Source organism: Macaca nemestrina (genome assembly GCF_043159975.1).
Source record: "Macaca nemestrina isolate mMacNem1 chromosome 8 unlocalized genomic scaffold, mMacNem.hap1 SUPER_8_unloc_4, whole genome shotgun sequence".
Classification (NCBI taxonomy): domain Eukaryota; kingdom Metazoa; phylum Chordata; class Mammalia; order Primates; family Cercopithecidae; genus Macaca; species Macaca nemestrina.
The window spans coordinates 241,450-257,464 of NW_027257568.1; the positions used below are offsets into that span (position 1 = coordinate 241,450).

General features: G+C 47.9%; 1 protein-coding gene across 2 annotated transcripts in view; it reads right to left on the minus strand.

Moving 5' to 3' along the window:
- The window catches only part of LOC139361108 (SH3 domain and tetratricopeptide repeat-containing protein 1-like), a 51,639-nt gene extending 37,961 nt beyond the window's left edge, over window positions 1–13,678 (minus strand). The window contains exon 1 of one of the 2 annotated variants that reach the window (XM_071089594.1): window positions 13,467–13,678. The gene's annotated coding sequence lies outside the window, so the exon portion shown is untranslated. Of the gene's footprint in view, window positions 1–9,378; window positions 9,788–13,466 lie in introns of those variants that run through there. The other variant, XM_071089593.1, reaches the window with a different exon arrangement.
- Window positions 13,679–16,015: the final 2,337 nt, after the last annotated feature.

Below are 16,015 nucleotides of genomic sequence, written 5' to 3' on the forward strand. Positions count from 1 at the left end.
AGCTCTGAGAAAGTTGCCTCTGCCTGTCTCATGTGGGCAGCCTTCCTTTATTTCCCCCAAAGAATAAGTCTTAAATGAGGGGCTTCTCTCCATATGGCCAAGCTATATAATTCAGAAGCCCAGCATGGCAGATTCCAAGCCTGGAAAGACCGTACACCCCTCAGGTCCTCTTTCCACAAAACACAGCTTCCTTGAGTTCCTCAGTCACTCCCCACCAACCAGGGAAGGAACCACGTGTTATGGAAAGATCAAGGGCCTTGAAGTCAAACTTCTGAGTTCATCAAGTACTTCATTTTTCCACTTAAATTACGTGGCCTTGGCCAGGTGTGGTGGCTCACACCTGTAATCCCAGCACTTTGGGAGGCTGAGTTGGGCGGATCACCCAAGGCTGGGAGTTCAAGACCAGCCTAACCAACATGGAAAAACCCCATCCCTACTAAAAATACGAAATCAGCCTGGCGTGGTGGCACATGCCTGTCTTCCCAGCTACTCCGGAGGCTGAGGCAGGAGAATCACTTGAACCTGGGAAGCAGAGGTTGTGGTGAGCCGAGATTGCGCCATTGCACTCCAGCCTGGACAAGAAGAGCAAAACTCTGTTTCAAAAAAAAAAAAAAAGACGGGACCTTGAACAATTTTCTTAACTTGTCTAAGCCTCTATCTTCATCTTCAGTAAAATAATTTTACCTCTAAGATTGCATTCAATGGAATCCCACATGTAAAACAGCTGACAAATATTGGGGCCCAACAGTTGTGCGCTCCTACTGCCGCCCCACTTTACCCCAAGGGAGAAGCACAAGATGTCCAGAAAAAGCCTGTTGATCCCTATACCTCAGTAACCTGTGTTCACACAAGGCACAGTGGGATCCAGACTTACCAGGGTCACCCAAATACAAGACATGTTTTCATTTTTCAACTTAGGTACACATGGCTTCTAACGTTCACCATGTATGATCCATAATTTAGAAGAGATTTTCCTACACTACCCCGTGGTTCTATTTTAGCAGACTTAGATGTGCCATAATAGCTCACTCTCTTAAGCCCTCTTCAGTATCAAAAACAAAACTTTAATCTGTAACACAGTTATCAGCAGTGAAAGTGGAAAAGGTACCTATGAGTCAAAATGACCCTCTGCCCCACCCCGCCCTACAAAAAGCTGTTCAGGAGGATTTGGGCTGCTTATGAGAATGCTGTCTGTATTCCCAGGGACAGACAAATGCCTACGCTGGTTAGAAGCTGCACTGCTCAGCCTCCAGGGTAGAAAGCTCCCCACACCCGCTACCCAAGGAGAAGAGAAGCAAATAGGGTGGCCAGGCTCCAGGACGTGGACTGTGTAGTGTGGTTTCTGCAGTCCAGGTCACTGCCATGGGTGAAGTTTTTCCTTCCTTCTTTTCCACCCAAGTGGCCAAGGTCCTACGGCTGCTGTAGGGTCTCTTCCCTAGAATGAGCCAGCCCAGCCATTCCCTTTCCCTCTTTTCATTTTTTCTTTTTTTGAGATGGAGTCTTACTCTGTCACCAAAGCTGGAGTGCAGTGGTGCAATCTTAGCTCACTGCCACCTCTGCCTCCCAGGTTCAAACAATTCTCCTGCCTCAGCCTCCCTGGTAGCTGGGGTTACAGGCGCCCACCACCACGCCCAGCTAATTTTTATATTTTTAGTAGAGACGGAGTTTCTACTTGTTGGCCAGGCTGCTCTCACACTCCCGACCTCAGGTGATCCAACTGCCTCGGCCTCCCAAAGTGCTGGGATTACAGACATGAGCCACCGCATCTGGCCGAGTCAGCCCAGCCATCCTGACTTTTTGTTCTGGCAAAATTACTCTCTTCCACGTCTACCTTCCAAGTAGCTAAATCAGAGATCCGGCCTTGGGGCAGGCTGGAAGAATCCCTGATTTTGGTCCTCAAGGGGTCCTACCAGGGTCTGGGACAATTCCAAGACTTGTGTTCTTAAAGAGGAAAGAAGCCTCACATACACAGCTCTCGCAGAGCTCAGGCAGAGCTCAGGCAAGGCTTGGGAGGCAGCCCTAATGTTTGGGTGTGCCATCTATGACAACAGCTAAGTGATCTGAAGCCAGCTGTCTGGGTTCCATCCTCAATTCCAACAGCGCTGGCTGTGTGATGTTAGACAACGTCCCCAGCCTCTCTGTGGTTCCGTTTCCTCACTGTAAAAGGGCCACAATAATAGAGCTGCTCTCAAAGTTAAGTGAATTCGTGCATATAAGGTATTCAGAACAATGCTTGGCACATGGGGGACTTCAATAGACACGTATTGAACAGAGTAACTTAGCAATTAGTAAATATATTCATGCAGGCCATGCACGGTGGCTCACGCCTGTAATTCCAAAACTTTGGGAGGCTGAGGCGAGAGGATCATTTGAGCCCAGGAGTTTGAGACTAGCATGGGCAACACAGCAATATTCCATCTCTAAAAATGTGTTTCTGTAACGTATATGTATATATACACTCATATATTCACAGCGTATTTATAATACACAAAATAGCTGGAATACAGACTTAACTATTCACAATGGTTACTTCTAGAGAAGGGGGAATGCAAATTTCAGCTTTTTATGCTACACGTATATTCTTTTATCATCTGAAATATTTAAGTAAATTGTATGTATAAATTTGCCCCAACACACATAGCAGAACAGTGTAGTTTTGACTCAAAAATCTTCACATCATGATGGAATTGTTCTGTGAAAGTTATAGAGATGAAAAGTCTCCCTCCAGCCTAAATGCTCTTTCATATGACCTATATTACACACACCAATGCAGATGCCCCAATCCTTTCCCCACTGTCAGAAGAAGTTTTCAGTGAACTGCATTCCCCTTTACAAACTAGATGATAGTTAGAGTTACCAGGCAAGAACGTGGATCCAGTTCTGCTTTTTCTAAGCCCAACGTTCCTCACATAATAGCAATGCATTCTTCAACCGGTCCACTGCCCCCAACACCTGAGCTCTCTGTTGTACACAACTCAGCAAGGCCTGGGAGAAAGCAGGTGCAAATTTCACTTACTCAGTAACAACACATCCCGCCTGATTCCTCTGCTGGGCTAGTTCTCAAGTCATCTTTTTCTAAGCTTCATTCGGCTCTACCACATGTACCTAGGCTGGGTAAAATACTTTACCAGGTTTTTTTTTTTTGAGACAGAGTTTCACTCTCTACCCAGGCTGGAGTGCAGTGACACCATCTCGGCTCACTGAAACCTCCACCTCCAGGGTTCAAACGATTCTCCTGCTTCAGCCTCTCAAGTAGCTGGGACTACAGGCGCACCCAGGACTACCACCACACCCAGCTAATTTTTGTATTTTTAGTAAAGATGGGGTTTCACCGTACTGGCCAGGCTGGTCTCAAACTCCTGAGCTCATGATCCGCCCGCCTTGGCCTCCCAAAGTGCTGGGATTACAGGCGAGAGTCACCGCACCTGGCCTACTTTACCAGTTTTATTCCTGAATTAAACCTATTATTACTATCAATAATGTCAATCAGTGCCATTTCATTCACCGTATGACACACACACACAAAGCACTCCATACTCGCTCCACCTATCTGCTTTTCTGCAATGGCCACAGTGTTCCCCATCTTACATGAGAGGCACAGACAAAGACAATGACTTCTCCAAGGTTTTGTAATTCACAATCAGTGGCAGAACCAACATGACCAACCACGTCTGGCCAAGGCCTGTGTTTCAGCCACACCACCTGGTTGCTGCCCCTAACGCTCAAAGGGCAAGTAACAGATCACTCCGATTGCAGAGGCTTCAGAAATGCCCTCCGCCATGGTACAATGGACGGTTCGCTCTCAGCAGGGGAGGCAGGGGTGGGAATCAGCACACAGTTCTGCTAGGTTTCTCATGCAGGGCACAGACTATGTATCTTGTGCCTTGCTTTACAGGTGAAATGTCTCCTGCCCCCTGTACAACAGCTTTCTTTGTCCTCTCCACATAAAAGTACAACTGAGTTCCTCAGGGGAAGGCAGTGATCACTGCCCTGTGCCACACCTGACTGATGTCCAAACAAGTGGACACACAGGCTCTTCTCTTATGGCCCAGGTTGCTCCCATCTGCTAAGCATCGAAAACTACACACAGGATTCGCAGAACATGAATGACATGGAGGTGACCGCTTTATCTCTGTTGAAAACTTACTGCACTGTCTTAAAAAAGGGAATTCAGGAAAAGCTGAACATTTGAGGCTGGCTGGCTGTAATCTTCAGCTGCTGAGAAAGCCTCAGCTGCTCGGTTCCACTGTGGAAATCCAACTCCTCCCTCAAAGTCCAACTCAAGTACACCTCCTCTGCGGTGCCTGCCCCTTCCTCCCTTTCACAAGCACGTGTTCCCTCTGCAGTCCCAGAGCATTCTATTGCCACCTCTGGAGCCACACTGTCCCAGCCTACAGCCAGCTCAGTGCGCAGCTGCCTCTCCCTGTGTGTACCTGCAGGCCCCACCTGGGCTGGAAGGCTGCCTTCTTCTCCTCCGCACAGAGGCCGCACTCAGGAACTACTGAATGAGGGAGGGAGTGGATGAGCAAGATCAGCCAAGGGCTACAGGGAGTGACCTGCAGCTCCCAGCAGGAACAGCCCCTGCCCTGCCAATCCGGAGGTGCTGGCTCTGTTCTCAGCAGGGCCGCTAAAAGCTCCGTTATAACAGCTCTAGGCCACAATGTCAACTTGGTGTCAGGCCCTAGAGACACCGAAACTCCTAACAAATAAAGAGGCCGTGTATGCATCATGCTGGTTAAAAGCACAGGCTTCGGAGTCAGAGCTTGAATTCCACTTATTATGTGATCTTGAGCAAGTTACTCAATGCATCAGTCTCATTTTGTCACCGGCAAAATGAGGACATTATCTGCCACACAGTGTTGCTGAAAAAGTAAGTGAGGTGACAGACGCAAAGTGCTTGGCAGTTACTTACTCTTATTGGTTTATTACAAAGAAGAGAACACGGGAACAGCCAAATGCAAGAGAGGCACAGGGCACACCACGGGGCAGAGAGGCCGGGGCTCCCATGCCGTCCCTGGAAGTGCCACCTTCCCAGCACCAAATGACTTCACCAAACCAGAAGCTCCCCAAACCCAGTGTTTAGAGGGTTTTATGGAGTTTTCATAACATCAACATGATTAAGTCATTGGCTACCCGTGACTAGCTCAATCTCCAGCCTGTCTCATCTCCCCTCCCAGAGGTAGGGGTGGGGCTGACATGTCCAACTCTATACTCATGACTCATCTTTCTGGCAACCAGCCCTGATCCTGAACCTGTCTAGGGGCCGAAGCCACCTGTCATCTCATTATCATACAAAAGACACTCCTATCACCCCAGAGATTCCAAAAGTCTTAGAAGCTCTTGTATCAGGTATTGAAACCTAAGACCAAATATTATAACCAATGATGTTCCTATCACTCAGGAAATTACAAGGGTTTTAGAAGCTGTGGGCCAAAAACCAGGAAGAATACTAAATATATACACTATTGTACTATGTATCCCACTATCACAATAATTTTTTTTGAGACAGAGTCTACCTCTGTTGCCCAGGTTGGAGTGCAGTGATGCGATCTCAGCTTATGGTGCGATCTCAGCTCACTGCAACCTCCACCTCTCAGGTTCAAGCAATTCTTGTGCCTCATCCTCCTGAGTAGCTGGAACTAAGGTGTGCAACACTACAACTGACTAATTTTTGTATTTTTTAGTAGAGATGGGGTTTCACTGTGTTGGCCAGGCTGGCCTTCAACTCCTGGCTTCAAGTGATCTCCCCGCCTCGGCCTCCCAAAAATCTGGGATAACTGACGAGCCACTGTGCCTGGCCTCACTATCACAATAATTATACTGAGAGGATGGGGGAGAAAAACATGGGGAACTGGAGGAGCGGGGAAGGTAAGCAGCCTGAATCTTTGTCTTCCACAGTAAGACATCTCCCTGTCTTTCACACAATCTGGAAGAACGAGCTAAAACATAAACACAGTAACCTCCAGGGACCAGGGATCAGAGTGGAGAAGGGTAAGGTAGGGGATTGCTGGGTTTTGTCCTAAGCCTTGTTAATTTCTGACTCTTAGTCTGTAGGTCTGTACAACTTTGCTAAAAATGAGCATTTACCTGTAATCCCAGCACTTTGGGAAGCCAAGGTGGGCGGATCACGAGGTCAGGAGATCAAGAGCATCCTGGCTAACACGGTGAAACCCCTCTCTACTAGAAATACAAAATATTAGCCGGGCGTGGTGGCAGGTGCCTGTAGTCCCAGCTACTCAGGAGGTTGAGGCAGGAGAATGGTGTGAACCTGGAAGGCGGAGCTTGCAGTGAGCTGAGACCATGCCACTGCACTCCAGCCTGGGCAACAGAGCGAGACTCCATCTCAAAAAAAAAAAAAAAAAAAGTTTTTAGTTTTTAAACAAAATCTGATACTTGACCAACAACAATAGTATATTAAGTGATATGGTTTTGTGTTTTTGTTTGAGAGAGGGTCTTGCTCTGTTGCCTGGGCTGGAGTGCGGTGGTGTAATTCTAACTTACTACAGCCTCAAATTATTGGGATCAGGTGATCAACCTCTCAAGCAGCTAGAACCACAGGTGTGCACCACCACGCCCAGCATTCTTTCTTTTTTTTCTTTTCTTTTTTTTTTTTTTTTTTTTTGGTAGAGGTGGAGGTCTCACTATGTTGCTGGTCTTAAACTGCTGACCTCAGTGGATCCTACTGCCTCAGCCTCCCTAAGTGCTAGGATTACAGGTGTGAGCCACCACACCAGGCCAAAGTGGTGTATTCTAAAATTTTTTGTAATCCAACCACTTTGAAAAACTATGGAGAGCTATAAATCGTCTCCCCATAAACACACATGGATGCATATACACAAAATTGTTGCACAGGATTTTGGGGACTTCATAAAGTTCTGAAAGCCAGGTTAAAAACCTTAGGATTATAGATTCTGGGTTTTTTTTTTCGTTTTCCTTTTTTTGAGACAGAGTCTCACTTTGTCGCCCAGGCTGGAGTGCAGTGGCGTGATCTCCGCTCACTGCAAGCTCTGCCTCCCAGGTTCACGCCATTTTCCTGCCTCAGCCTTCCGAGTACCTGGGACTACAGGAGCCCGCCACCATGCCTGGCTAATTTTTTGTATTTTTAGTAGAGGTAGGGTTTCCCCAAAGCCAGGATGGTCTCAATCTCCTGACCTCGTGATCCACCCTCCTCGGTCTCCCAAAGTCTGGGATTACAGGCGTGAGCCACCGCGCCCGGCCCTAGATTCTGGTTTATTAAAGGAAATTTATTTCAAGTCAGAGCTTGTCATTTATTGCACAGGAAAATAAAAATTTCGTTAAGAAAATCAAAAACACCTACATGATAAAATGAGGTCCTGCTTGGTCGTAAACTACTTGGTGACCACCATCAGTTGTTTTCTTGACCACAGGATGCACCTAATTCCTAACTATGAATAAAGGTACAAACATTGTTTATTGGGCTTTTGGCTTCAGCCTTGAAACAATCGGATTCTCTCAAACTCAGGAATGTGAATCGCTGTTGGGTGGATGCAGCTGTTTCCATTCTAGAAATGCACCTGGAATCATGTACTTTGCGACTATGAAGAGTCCTTTGGGTAAAACTTGAAAAGGCAAGGTCCCAAATTCCCCATATGGGTGTTTCTTCCAGTAGAGGAATTACTCTAATGACTTCTTAGCAAAACTTACATGATCAGGGCAGGCCATCAAAATACTCCAGAACACAAAGTTTAGCTCCATTTCTGATGGACCTGTCTCCACTGCTATCAGTCTCACCAACAGCCTCACATCAAGTCAGAGGAACGGTTTTTTCATTTAAGAAGGATCTTCATGGCTGGGTGTGGTGGCTCACGCCTGTAATCCCAGCACTTTGGGAGGCCAAGGTGGGTGGATCACGAGGTCAGGAGTTTGTGACCAGCCTGGTCAACATACTGAAACCCTGTCTGTACTAAAAATAAAAAAATTAGCCAGGCTTGGTGGCACGTGCCTGTGGTCCCAGCTACTCAGGAGGCTGAGGCAGGAGAACTGCCTGAACCCGGGAGGTGGAAGTTGTGGTGAGCCAAGACTGCACCACTACACTTCAGCCCGGGCAAGAGAATGAGACTCCGTCTCAAAAAAAAAAAAAAAAAAAAAGAAGGATCTTCATGTTCCTGCCAATTTGGAAAAAAAAAAAAAAATTGGTATCTGTTAACCAGAGGTAATGAAAAGCACCTCCCAGGCTGCTGTAGTAAGTGGATCGGTAACTGTGGTGGGAGATTCCAACCCGCGAGACCTGTGACTATATCACGCAGCAAAAGGGCTTTGCCAAAGGCCTTAGGAGGAGTATCTTGGGCTATCCAGGGAGGTCCAATCTAATCCTATGAGCCTCTAAGAGCATAGAACTGGCCAGGCGAGGTGGCTCACACCTGTAATCTCCGGACTTTGGGAGGCTAAGGCAGGCAGATCATGAGATTAAGAGATGGAGACCATCCTGGCTAAAATGGTGAGACCCCATCTCTACTAAAAATACAAAAATTAGTTGGACATCGTGGCGGGCACCTGTAGTCCCAGCTACTCAGGAGGCTGAAGCAGGAGAATCACTTGAACCTGGGAGGTAGAGGTTGCAGTGAGCTGAGATCATGCTACTGCACTCCAGCCTGGGCAACAGTGCAAGACTCCATCTCAAAAAAATATTTTAAAATAGGGCATTGAACTTTCTCCAAGTACAAGAAGAGAAATGCACACAGGGGAACTGAAGAGCCTGACCAGGTCCCTGGGTTAGCTAGTCCTGAGCTGATGGGACCATGTGCAAAGACCAGATAGAGGCCTCAGGAGCTGAGGGCAGCCCTCAACAGATGGCCAGCAAGGAAACAGACACCTCAGTCCTGCAACCACAAGGAACTATATTTGGCCAAAAGCGCTTGGAAACAATTCTCCAGTGAGGAATGCAGCTCAGCCCACATTATGATTTTTGCCCGGTGACACCCACGTCAGAACAGTGGGTGCCCCAAAAAACTGTGAGATGATACAATTTCAATTATTTTAAGCCACAAAATTTGTGGAAATGTGGTAAAGCAGCAACAGAAATGAATAGTGATTTACGTGGAAACCCCTAGAAGACTGTCTGGCACGGTGTTGACACTTGACAAGTGTTTACTGATTTCCTTACATCGCAAGGCAGGGCTGGCCACACTCCATCCAAAACAATAGATGATAGACTTGTTCTGACAAAACAGATTCAGTGAATTATAAATGGCCCAGAACACCTACAAATTTTAAGTTTCAGGTAAGTGATTGCCTTTCCTTTCACTTAGAAACCTCCCAATGCTCATCTTACTGACAAACTCTAAGTACCAGGCAGGAGACTAAACACCAGACAAACCCAGCCCCAGATGCCCCGAGGGAGCCCGTCCCAGCACTCACTCCGCTGCACTGAAATGATGTCCAAGTCAGTTGATCCCACTAGACCAAGAACTCCAGCTCTCCATGTGTGAGTCACCAGTGCTGCCTCTGCATCTCTGCTTCTAGGATGGTGCTTCTGCACTTCACAGGAAATCTGTATCAATGTTTGTCAACACTATGTATGACAGTGTCACTTAATATCTGCACAGAAAACATCAATTCTTTGAGGACCAGGGCCGGGTTTATTAGCCTTCGTACTCCCACTGCCACTGTCTGGGACATCAGAGGCACTCGGTAGAAGTTGGTGAAGAGAAAGAAAAGGCAGAGGAGAGAGAGGAAAGCAGGACCAACACCGCAGACACAGATTCTGAGGTGGCTGGAGGAGAGGCAGGACAGAGAAACTTCCTGGATGCTGGAATGGGGTTCACTGTGATACCTGCTGCTGGATTTCAAATGTCAAAGGTGACGCTTTGCTGACCTTGACGTCTGACTGCCCTTTAGCCTTCCCAACCTCAAGACAGGGCACTTAGAAACTGCAATGTCAAGAAATGATGCTTCATTAAGGCATGGGAATGTTATTTACATGAACCTTCATTACTGCATTTTTTTACATGGGAATGTAAATAATTGAAGAGATTGTTAAAGACTAAATCATGCACATTCAATAACTTTGTAAAATATTAATGATAACTGAAACACAAATTTTGATGTTCCCCAAAAATGCTAACATATAAAAGAATACTGGCCAATTAAAGATAGAAAACAATCCTAATGAAGCTCCCCAACAGACACATTAAAACTTCTCTGTACATTAAACATTTGAGATTTCAAAGGAAAACCCAGATTCATTCCATTCTTAATATGGCGTTTAAAAAAAAAATCTTAGGTAATACAATATTTCATTTAAAATTTACAAAATTCCGTTACATTCATAATTTCGTTTGATCCTCAAAACAATCTCCTGAGTTAGGCAGAACAGGTATTACTAACAACTAACTCCATTTTATAGGTAAGGGAACTGAAGTTCAGCAAGTACTTGGGCTTAACAAAAGCTTTAATAGGGCCACATATCGAAACCAAATCCTCTGCTCAAAAGAACTAGAATAAGTTATCTTTTACATATTATTCATACTTATATCCTGTCAATATCCAAAAATGTTTTGAGGTAGCCTGCAATAATAGACACCTATCCAATAAAAACATTAAAATGAAAAACGGGGAAAAAAACAGCGGGTGATATGGGAGACAGACGAAGGTAGATAGCAAAGGCTGAGACTTATAATCTAAGAAAACTTCATCTCTGACCTTCCAGTTCCAGGGAGATAACGCTAAAGGAAACAAGATGGTTTATAGACTCAAAATCTGACAAAAGAGAGGTTGCATCAGTTCTTAACTCTGAAACACTCCTAGCAGTCACAGCAAATCTCTAGGACAACATACCAATGGCATCAAAGCAAGAGTATACTTCAGTGATAGAGTGAATTAAGTTCCCTGTTTGGGACCCAGGCCAGGGCTAGAGAAAAGAACTCTGAAATGTAGAGCTCAGAAATACATCCTCTGTCGGCCACAGGCAGTGGCTCACACCTGTAATCCCCAGCACTCTGGAAGGCTGAGGCGGGCAGATCACGAAGTCAGGAGATGGAGACCATCCTGGCTAGCACAGTGAAATCCCGTTTCTACTGAAAATACAAAAAATTAGCCAGGCGTGGTGGCAGGCCCCTATAGTCCCAGCTGTTTGGGAGGCTGAGGTAGGAGAATGGAGTGAACCCAGGAGGCGGAGCTTGCAGTGATCCGAGATCCTGCCACTGTACTCCAGCCTGGGCAACAGAGCAAAACTCTGTCTCCAAAAAAAAAAAATATATATATATATATATATACACCCTGTCTTCTCCATACCCATATGTCCCCTTCCGTGAGAGACTTCCTTTCATTTAATCCATATAAAAATCAAGCCTACTCTAAATGAAAAATACTTTGACATAGAAGCAGCATTAACTAGTTAAGTTTTATTAAGACATTAATAAAATCTAGAAAACCATAAAGAAAATCTGGTCGCGTTTTGAAGCCCTCTCCTAAGATCAGATTCCCCAAAAGAACAAAGTGTATGGGGCATATAACAAAGATATTTTCCTAAACTAAGAATGCAAATCAAAATAAAGGCAAAATCCTACTGAGTGAAGCAAAAATTGTAATTCAGTAGCTCAAGACTTGACCAAATGTCTATTTTTAATCCCTATAATCATCCAAATAACTAGGAAGAGCAGAGAAAATTGTGTCTCCTTTCTACAGAGACACGTGGCTGGCTTTAAGAAACTCAAACACATCAAATTCCCACCTTACCAAACAGATAAATTGGAAAGGAGCTTAGTATTTTATTTTTAAATTATTTATTTACCTTTTTATTTTTAAGAGAAAGGGTTTCACTCCGTCACACAGACTGGAGTGCAGTGGCATGATTATAGCTCACTGCAGCTTCTAATCTTGGGCTCAAGTGATCCTCGCTCCTCAGCCTCCCAAAGCGCTGGCATTACAGGTGTAAACCACAGCAACCGGCCTATTTTAAAGAATTAATTACCATATACCTTAGAATTGGAGCTCCTTTATAGGTCATTCAACATGTGATGCAATTTTTTACAAGTGCTATTTTTTTTTTTTTTTTTTTGAGATGGAGTCTCACTCTGTCGCCCAGGCTGGAGTGCAGTGGTGCAATCTCCGCTCACTGCAACCTCCACCTCCCGGGTTCAAGTGATTCCCCTGCCTCAGCCTCCCGAGTAGCTGGGACTACAGGCGTGTGCCACCACACTCAGCTAATTTTTTGTATTTTTAGTGGAGACGGGGTATTTTTAGTGAAGACGGGGTTTCACTGTATGAGCCAGATTAGCCATCTTCTAACCTCGTGATCTGCCCGTCTTGCCCTCCCCAAGTGTTGGGATTACAGGTGTGAGCCACCACACCTGGCAACAAGTGGTAATTTTCAACTATGCTTCAAACCATTACACAAGCCAAGTACATCTACTCAAGGCACTCTCAAGTTTCCATTTACTCCCATTTTAGTCAACAAAATAAAATGTTAAATTGGAACATATTTCACATGACACTTAAAAGATCAACAAAATGCTCCTGAAAAGTTCTGAGCTCAACAACTCCATTAATGAGAAAAAAACAAATCAACTGGATATAGGGAAGATGCTGCACATAAAACACAATTGTGAAGAATATGCAAGATATTGCCAAAAAGTTACTTAAGTTTTCATCACAGATACTTGTCCTTAAGTCTGAGATAAAGTATATACTCATGTAACTAAACTCGTTTAAAAGGAAACAAAGGGGAAGAAGAAAAAGAACTTCCACTTTAGAATCCACATTTTCAAAGGCCTCCATTATTTACACCATTGCGGGGAAGAGAATTTTTCTCTGCTGTATTTGCTTGAAAGAATTAAAGGTGTAGGGCAAAAATTCTTGGAAATTATGTAGTTTACGATCCTCAAAAGCGAGAAAAATGAAGCCCAGAAGAGAAGGCCTTCCAGGAAAATTCCAGAGCCGGAGGTAGACCCAGTACGTTGTTTTTGTTTTTGTTTTGAGAGGAAGTCTCACTCTATGGCCCAGGCTGGGGTGAACTGCAGCCATTTCACTCACTGCAACCTTCACGCAGTCCCCTCAGTGAGTTGGCGAAGCAGTCTCGCTGCGAGGGAAGGCAGGGAGGGCGGGGAGGGCGGCGGAGTCTCCCACTCGCGGTGACCCGGACCCCGCCCCACGAGTGGGTCCTCGCAGGGCCCCCTCTGCCGCACGCGGGGACCAGCCACGCTGCGGGGTACGGGGCAGAAGCCCGCGCCCGGGTCCATGCAGTCCCCTCCGCGGCAGACGCGGGGAGCCGGGGAGCAGTGGGGACCGGCCCCCACCCGCAGGGCAACCGGGACTCCCCGCGCGGGCCCACGCGGTATCGCAGCAGGCGCGAAGCCCCCGGTGCCACACGGGGCCGAGACAAAGCCCAGGCGCAAGGACCCCGGATCCCGACCTCGGACCCTGCGGAGCCGAGCTCGGAGCCGCCACACCCGGGGCAGAGACCCCCGCCCGGTCCGGAGACCCCGTCGCCCATGGCGCCGTCTCACCTCAGGCCGCCGCCTCGCAGCCCTAGCTCCTCGCCTCGGCGCCTGGGCCGACTGGAGCGCAGCTGAGCAGCCGACAGAGCCACGGCAGCCTCAACAATGGAGCCCCAGGGCGGGGCCGCCGCCGCGCCGCTTCAGCCCGTGTTGCCCGCTCAGGATCCGGCTCGGATCAAGGAGCTGCAGCTGGCGCGGGGCTGCGGCCGGGAAACACACCTCGAAGGTGCACACGGCCCTGCCCGCCTCCCGCCGCCTCGCCCCGCCCCCAGCGGAGCCGGGCGCCCAGGGTCCGCCCCCCGGCCAAGGGGGAGCAGGCTGCGCGGAGAAGGTGGGGCCTGGGGGAACAAAGGGAGGTTGGGCGGGGCGGCGCTGGGACTGGGCGTGGGGGGTACCGCGGGAGGACCGGACCCAAGAGCTGGCCGGATCCTGGCCTCCTGGAAGACCCAGCTCAACGTCCACCTGGAGTCTACTGTACAGGAGGCGCTCATCTCAAGCCCAGAACTCAGGCTTTTAGGACAGAGAGCGAGAGACAGGCTTGCTTTACAAAAAGGGAAACTGAGGTCCAAGGAATAGGATTGCCTGCTGCCCGAAGTCACGTAGTCCCATTCACTCGTTCACCTTGTCATTCAGCAAACGTTTGGAAGCACGTATGGTGGGCGTTAGGAGTGAAGTAGGGCCGGGCGCGGTGGCTGGCGCCTGTAATCCCAGCAGTTTGTGGGGCCGAGGCAGGTGGATTACTTGAGGCCAGGAGTTCGAAACCAGCCTGGCAAACAAGATGAAACCCCATCTCTGCTAAAAATACAGAAACTTAGCCGATCTTGGTGGCGCGTACCTGTGGTTGCAGCTACTGGCAAGGCTGAGGCAGGAGAAATCGTTTGAACCAGGGAGGTAGAGGTTGCAGTGAGCTGAGATGGTGCCACTGCATGTGCTCCAGCCTGGGCGACAGAATGAGACTCCGTCTCGGAAAAAAAAAAAAAAAAATTAATAGATGGGAAGTAGAGGCGAACCTAGGCCTTCCCTGAAGGAGCTCGGCCAAGGAGTACCTGAAATGTCTCTGCATCTCTTTAAGGTCTGATAAACGAACCAGGAGCGAGCACTAATCACTTCCCTTTCCTGCCTCAGAGCTTTCACGTGTTTGCTGTTCCCCGCCTGAAATGCCAAGTACCAATGGTATTTATTTATTTATAGAAATGGGGTCTCCCTATGTTGCCCAGGCTGGTCTCAAACTCCTGGCCTCAAGCTATCCTCTCCTCAGCCTCCCAAAGTGTTGGGATTGCAGGCATGAACCACTGTCCCCAGACCTGATCGTCTTTAAAACCTCTTTCCTCATCTTATTTGAGCTTCCTGCTTCATGTGACCCCACACTCTTGGTTTCCCTGTACTCCCATAGCTGCTCCTCGGTGGGTCCCAGGGACCCACCCCCTTCTCTGCCCAACTTGTATATGTCTGGACTCAGGCCAAATGCCCTTCCATTTGCAGTGGGCACTGCCACAAGAAATCTCTTGCTCTTCCGGGCTTCACAAACCATCCACATGCTCTGCTGCCTGCCAGAGACATCTATCCCATCAGATGCCCAGCCCTGACCTTTCCCAAAGCTCCAGCTGGACGCAGGGAAGCATCTTAAATTTTCCACAGGCCAAAACAGAGTGCTTTATTAGTGCCCTAACCTGCTCATTCACATTCTTGTGATTCTCTGTGAACAGCCCCTCCATCCACCCAGCTGCTCAGGTGAAAATCTCAAATCCTCCTCCAGTCCTTCCTCCCCGAACCTCTCATGCAGCCCTCTGCCTTCCTAGGACACTGAGCACCCCTCACTCCCAGCGCCGGCTGGGGTGCTGTCTGAGTGGCTGCCACCCACGTGGCATGAATTGTGACCTTTTGCCCGGTGTGGTGGCTCACGCCTGTAGTCACAGCACTTTGAGAGGCTGAGGCAGGCAGATCGCTTGAGGCCAGGAGACTGGGACTAGCCTGGCCAATATGGTGAAACTAAAATACAACAATTAGCCAGCCATGGTAATGCGTGCCTACCATCCCAGCTACCCTACCGAGGAGGCTGAGGCAGGAAAATTGCTCGAACCTGGGAGGCAGAGGTTGCAGTGAGCCAAGGTCACACCACTGCACTCCAGCCTGGGCAACAGAGTGAGAATCTGTTGCAAATTAAAAAAAAAAAAAAAAAAGCAGAAGAAGAAGAAAGAGAAGAAGTGTGACCTCTCTAAGGCAAGGCAGTGTCCCACTCTGATTCACTTCCATGTGCAAAACAGGACCTGCGCCCTGAAGGCACTCACCCAGGGAGGCTGCTGGGATGGGTGGATGCACAGTTAAAGTCTTCTTGGTGGCTGGGGCTGACCCCATCCCCATCGCTCTTCCCACACACACCTGCACCCTCATCACTCCCAAGCTTGCACCCACCACTGAAAGCCTGTTCCTTAATCTGATTTGCCTAACAAGGTCCCCGGATGAACAACACATGCTTCCCTACCTCTCCCCTGCTAGGGCCCCACCGTGTTCTGGGATGTACTCAGGGATCAGGAGAACAAAACCTCAGGGAGTGAAAG